We start from the raw sequence: 7,331 nt of genomic DNA on the forward strand, positions 1-7,331 counted from the left end.
TGGCATTTTTGTTAGCTTCCCCTTATTTAGCAGAGATTCCCCATTTCTGATACTTTGCAGGGGCTAATTATCTTCCATTTATTTGTGCAGACCTGCATTTGCCATCTATTAGTCCAAAACAATAAATGATTATAAATTGTTTTCTGTCTGACTGTACCACCTAATTACTCACTTGTTTTTATTCTCTCTCAATTTAGCATCATCTGCAAAGTTAGAAATCATGTTTTCATATCATAATTCCAGCTCAAAGAACCTCAGAGAAACCTCCTAGTAAATATGTATCCTTTGCTTTTTGTTTTGTTAGTAAAGGTTTCACCTTTGCTTCTGAAGGTGAGGAAATAAGAGTTGAAGGAAAAAGAGTGAAATAAAAGTTTCTGGAACAAGGCTGGAGAAATGGCTCAGCAGTTAAGAGTACTGACTGCTCTTCTGAAGGTCCTGAGTTCAAATCCCAGCAACCACATGGTGGCTCACAACCATTCATAGTGAGATCTCATGCCTTCTTCTGGTGTTTCTGAGGACAGCTACAGTGTAGCTATATATAATAATAAATAAATCTTTTAAAAGTGTTTCTGGAACAAAAATTAGGTAACAAGGTAGAACAACATAGGAAGAAAAGCTTTCACAATGCAGAAGCCAGATCACCAAAGTGAAGTACTGGTACTTCTTTTCTTTACTAAGAAGAATAATGTAACCCAGTGGTTCCCCACCTTCCTAATCCTGCAACCCTTTAATACAGTTGTTCATGTTGTGGTGACCCCCATTCATAAAATACTTTCTTGCTACTTCATCGTTGTAATTTTGCTACTGTTATGAATTGTAATATAAATATCTGGTATGCAAGATATCTGATATGCAAACCCCAGAGGAGGCAGTACTCACAGACTGAGAATTACTGATCTAAGAAGTTCCATTCTGTGCTTTAGAGGATGCCTACAACTATACAATATCATGACTTGCATAAATATTTTCCTTTGCTAATCACAAAATTTATTTTTTTATATAAGATAATAATCAATATGAAATATAACAACAGTGAGTCAGATTCCCACTTGAGAAACAGATGCACAAAACTGAAGGAGGAACTATATGGACACAGGGGCCATGAAAAGACTGAAAATTCTTACTGTTATGTCTCCTGTAAATTATTGCCCCCCTGGGAACAGCCTCTCCATCACACCACTTAGAGTCTTTTTCAGAGTTTTCATCTAGGTTTATTTCCATGATGTGCTAAAGTAACTTCTCCTGGATTGAAGACATTTAAATATTTTTATGTACTTAGACCCTCCTTTTTACCTTATGACTTCAGTAAGACTATATCCCTGTATTGCAAGGTTTTAATTGGTACCTTTGAGTATTTTTATCAATTACTTATTGAGACCTTTGTATGTATATTTGCCCTATATATTAGTTACTTAAAATTTTCAATGACAGAATGATAAGCTTAATTTAACAAACTAGGTTATGGTTTAGCAAGAAATAATCCCCAAATATCTGTAACTACAAATAACAGTGCTTATTTCTTCCTCATCTCCCTATCCATTAAACATGTCGGTATAAGGGTAAGCTTATCTTTTGTTGCTGACTTAGTTTTAGCATCTAGATGTTTGCTTCTATAATTTAAGGGGGAAGAAAAATAAACTAGAGTTCCATGTTCTGCCCCAAAAGATTCTATACATAAGAGATATATTTCACTTCTGTTAGCATGACATTTTACTAGGTACACTATAATTTGAAGAAAGTATTTTTTTCAGTTTATGTCTGTTAAAAGAGGTTAATATCTCTCCCTCCCATTCCTCCTCTCTGCTATGAGAACTAGATCCATTGCTGCCCATTGCCCAAGGTCTGCAAGCTGCATGCCCACAAGCTCCCACTTGGACTTTTGCAATCAGAGGGAGCAGCAATGGCAACAAAATGGAGAGCGTCTTGGTATTCTTAACCAGTATATATAACATACTGGCTACATTATCATCATGCAATGCTTTGGATATGAAGCCACTAGAAAGTTGCTTACAGAAAGTTCAGGGATTCCTATTTCATTTCCCTCTTAGAATTCTTCTCTCCTAGAGTTCTTTCCTAGAACTCTCTTGCTTATGAAGCTGACCAGTCTTGGAACTCTCAAAGCTAACACTTGGCGTGGCAGGAGTCTCCCTACCTTGTTTCCCATCCCAAAAGCCCTGAGCAGTCTCTGCTTAACAGCAATAGAACCCAGGCATCCATTAGAGAAAATAAAGAACTGTGTGAAAAGGAAGAGCTGAAGTTGGATTCAGATGATGGAGTGGAGTGCGACCTGAACAATATGGAAATCACTGAGCGACTCCACCAGTACTTTGTACAGGCCAAGAGGCACAGAGAAGAGCAAAGGCTACAGCAGCAGCTGGACACGGAGTGCCTGAATGACAGTGTGAATGAAGACCATAGCCTGCTCCACCATAGGTTAGTAGAGCCTCCATCTCAGAAGTTCGGGGAGCAGCACCAAGCAGAGATGAGGCGTTTGTATGGGAACAGTTCTTCCAAGATCCTGAGCATAGAGGCTGCTGTGCAGCTGAGCTTTGACAAGCACTGTCACAGAAAGCAGCAGAAGTACTGGCCTGTCACTCCCCTGAAGTTCTGAGTCCTGGGCAATGTCTCACAGTACCTTGCCTCTCCCTCTTTATCTCTCCTGGACATTTTTCAGAGGAAGAGGCTTATATTCTGACATGGTTGATAGTCTGTCAACCACTTATAAATCTGTCAACAATACAGTTGCCAACACGAGAAATGTTTACTTGAAAGAGTTATAATTGTATGTATTGGACTGGCTCTTGGTTTTCTCTGTAACAATGCTGTTCATTGAAATTATTGCCTAGAAATACTGCCTATTGTTTTGCATTATTTCTTTAAGCCGTCCTGAATGTCATAAAAGCCTTATTCCTACTTTTTTATGACCAGTTTTCATACAGTGCATGCTAGCTACAAGCCCTTAAATCTTCCTGCTTCCACCTCCCAAATGTCAGCTTACAGGTTTGCACCGCCCACATATTTTCTGTGACAGTAGATCTTTGGAGCCCTCTGAAAATGATGCAAGTGTAGATAGTAAGACAAGTGGCACTTGTTACTCAGCTAAATGTCAGCCCGCATACTCTATAAGGGACCTGAGAGGAAATGCTCTGGGCTTCGCAGGCCACATGGTCTGTGTCATAACTGCATGACCCTGTCTTCATAGCATAAAAACATCAACAGAATTCATCAACTGAATAAACAAATATGAATGTGACTGTTTTAATAAACTTTATTTGTAAAAAATATGCTAATATCTAAATTATATAAGAAACTCACAAATTCAGTAGCAAAATAATAAAATCAAAATTTAAAATAGATAAATGACCTGGATGCATATCTTAAAAATGCATAAAATAGCCAAAATTATATTTGAAAGTTACTCAACATCATTAATCAAGGAGATGAAAATTAAATCTTCAGTATGATACAGCCTCATGCCTGCTAGAAAAAAAATTATAAAAAGAAACAAAAACAATAAACTACAGAATGAGATAAGCTTGTAAAAATGGGAATGAATGTAATAAGTGTAATTGTTATACACATTGGTGGGTATGTACAATGGCATATAGTTTATTGAAAGCAATATAAAGGTTTCTAAGTCAATTTAAATACTGAGCTCTTTTACAAAGCCAAAAATCAGCCAAGTAGATAATGAAAAGAAATCAAATCATCATCTCATAAAGTCATATTTTACTAAAGTGAACATGAGAATACAACAAGGAGGCCCTGACATTTACAACATAACATACCAAGTGAAATAAACTAGAAAGATGAGCAAATACTATGCTACCTCAATCTAGCAAAACAGGAACCAAATATGTGGACTTGTAGTTACAAGGTGCAAGGTGAGAAATCAGCACATAGAGAATGGAGCAAGACTGGTCAAAAGACACAAAGCTACATTGGTGTAAGTGTGCATGTATTGAGGACCAATGTACATACTGCATAATATTATTCTTTTTTTCTTCATTTTATTAGATATTTTCTTTATTTATATTTCAAATGCTATTCCCTATCCCAGTTTCACCTCTGAACAAAAACCCCATCCCCTCTCCCATCCCCCTGCTCACCAACCCACCCTCTCTCACTTCCTAGCCCTGGCATTCCCTTACACTGGGGCACAGAACCTTCACAGGACCCAGGGCCTCTCCTCCCATTGATGACCGACTTGTCCATCCTCTGCTATACATATGCTGCCGGAGCCATCAGTCCCACCATGTGTACTTTTTGGTTGGTGGTTTAGTCCCTGGGAGCTCTGAGGGTACTAGTTAGTTCATATTGATATTCCTCCTAAGGGGCTGCAAACCTTTCAGCTGCTATGTGGTGTACTAAGAATATGCCAAGATAATAGTTTTTAAATATTCTTGCCACAAAAGCAAGGAAGAGAAGAGTTAACTCTATAAAGTGTGCTGATTTGCTCAGCTGTAGTAATTACTTCAATATGCACTCATTTATTGGACATTGTATTGGACATAGTATACTTATATAATAAAAAAAGAAATTATTGAAAGGAAGGGGGAAATATGAAGAATTCTCTAATATTTTTTAAAAGACTCATAAACAGAAGTTTAAATGAGAGCAAACAAGGCCTATTTTTTAAATCTGGAAATGCCTTTAATCAATAGTGTAACAAATGGAAGAAGAGCACATGACTATGAAATGAGCAAGATAGCATACAATAGTGCCTCATTCTTTGACAGTTGTTGAATTACTTGATTTTCTCAACTTTATTAATTCAATCTCATGCTCACTGTACTTTTGCTTTAAATGTTTAAAGCTCTGGTATAGGAAACACTGAATCTTATTTTTGAATCATTGAAACCAGTGAAAATACTGAACACTCACGTTGAGATATTAAAAAGAAGAAAAAAAAAGGCTTTTGTTTATCCCTCCTTTTCTATGGCTTTGTTTCAAACACTCCATCTCAGGGTCCCTGAGTAGGATTAAAAAATATAGGCATTACTTCTGATTGTCAAGGTTCTGCCTTGATAACTGAATGTGCCTGCAAGGTTAGCACCTGCCAACACAAGCTTGGGACATACTGAGGGCATGCATGTCAGAACTGATATCTCCCATGGATTGCACAGAATTGGCCTTCAGCTGCCTGTAATCATAAACAACAATGTTGGTCATCAGAAATGAGTACCACAGAGCTGGCAGCTGCTTTGTGGTTTTTATAGGGAAGGTATAAGAAGAAAAGCTTGGTTATTAAAAGTCTATACTATGTGGTAAAAGATGGATGAATGAATTCCTGAAAAAAATGCCAAAATATCCAAGTCTGAAACAATGGAAATATACACAATTTTAAAATATTCTGTGACCCAAACCGTTCCAAATTTTTGCATTTAATCATGGTTTAAGCAGTTTTGTTCTATTTCGTTTTTGTTTTTTGTTTTTACCCGAGCATTAGATAGGAAAGAAAGAAGGATAGATGGAAGGAAAAGAAAGAACAAAGAGTTGATACAAGAGCAGTTTCTTGCTCAGTGGCTTGCTTGCCACATTTGAAACAAATTCCACATGGAGGTTCATCAATGTTCATCATCTTCTTTGAAGTATTATAGGGGTGCTGCCAGGAGCTGATATGTCTCACTGTCAAAAGTCCTTTTATTAATAAAACATGTGTAACTGCCATATTATGTAGATTTTTGAGGTTATTGAAGACTATCTATCTGTACCATAGCTGAATAGTCAAACATTGCTTGTTTCTAGTTACTTATTATCTGATTAACTTTGAAAACATCTATGGGGGACTAAATAAAGCTTATTTGTATGATTAACTAAATGAAGACATAACATTAACATAAGTTTTATTGACCGATTACTAATTCATATTTCTTAATTATCCTAAATATTTTGTAATAGCAGCTTTCAAAAGGAGTGGAACTTCACATTGCATTTTTAAATGATTTACATAGGCACAATATCTTATATAAGAGTTAAAACATATAATCCTAAATCTATATCAATCTACACAGTCCATATCAAATGTAAAATATTTGCCTTGTTAATGCTCTTTATTCTAAAATCAGATTCAATAATCTACCCTTGTATGCTATTATTTCTATATTTCCCTTTTTATTTTTCATTTTAATCTCCTGCCTGGTCCCTGCAATTTTTTCCCGAGCATTATTAGATAGGAAAGAAAGAAGGATAGATGGAAGGAAAAGAAAGAGCAAAAGAGATTCCTGAATGGAACCTCCCTTACTTTGTTTCCTCCCTGAACAAGACCAGTAACTTGTGACCAACCCTCCCTAAATGATGACAAACATCCATCAACCACTGAATGACCATAAAAACACCCACCCTGTCTCTGGGGGAAAGATGTCACTCTAAAATTGTTTCCTGATGTTTGAAAATGACATCTCTTTTTGCAGATCTAAGAAAATTGTGATATTGGTCAGTCTTAAGAAAGCTAGCCCAGTCTCTGTGATAAGAAAGTGCAGATATTAAACTAGGTCCTGAATGGAACACTCTGAGTGGTTGGAACATATGAGATCAGCCATTTTGAAGCTGTCCTGAAAGAAAGTTTTGATGAAATAGTTACTGAGGTAGTTTGAGGTTGGATAATAGGATCCTGGAATAAACATGATTCAGCATTTCAGCATTTTTCTTAGCATCCTTGAAGGTGAATCTTATCAGGGCTGCATTGACTTCATTGGAGTCTGGCTGTTTTTCTCTGTGAGCGTATATACTTTTCAAAGGCAATATAAATTTCTACACCACCATATGTATGGAATACACTGTGTGTACCATTCAGCTCATAGATAATTCTCTTCTCTTTGTTTGAGCAGGTAAGGTATCTGTCTTTACAAGTTAGTTTGGACTATATAACCAAATTATAATATAAATTTTCATCCATGTCATTGAAAAGAGGGCATTATATGTCCTATGGACTTTGTAGCCAACAAGTTTATTGGCTATGCTTAGCTGAAGTCCTGGCTAGAGACATTTATGTCTCAGCCAGTTTCAGAGTTGTTCCCATATGAGATCAGCATATACTTTGCCTATTTTGTCATTCATCTTGCTTTCTTTCTTTATATGCACAGGGTAGATCTTTATTAGATCTCATCTGATAAAGTCTAATCATTATTAATTTGGATGGAATCCATAGCTTTTATTTTCCTGTTGAAAGAAAGACAAAACTTCTTCCTCAATGCAATGCATTTCCTGTCTTCCATTCTGCAGTTAGGACATCTTTAAAATAGATAGATCATTCTAATTTAGAAGACCTTTTCCCCCATAATCCAATGTCTCTACACAGCTGTTAGGTTGTTGTTGTTATTGTTGATTAG

At 36.4% G+C, this 7,331-nt stretch overlaps 1 pseudogene; it reads left to right on the forward strand.

Moving 5' to 3' along the window:
• Positions 1-1,900: 1,900 nt before the first annotated feature.
• LOC116095132 lies at positions 1,901-2,849 on the forward strand (annotated as a pseudogene).
• Positions 2,850-7,331: the final 4,482 nt, after the last annotated feature.

Source organism: Mastomys coucha, chromosome X (assembly GCF_008632895.1).
Source record: "Mastomys coucha isolate ucsf_1 chromosome X, UCSF_Mcou_1, whole genome shotgun sequence".
In the NCBI taxonomy this organism is placed as follows: Eukaryota; Metazoa; Chordata; class Mammalia; order Rodentia; family Muridae; genus Mastomys; species Mastomys coucha.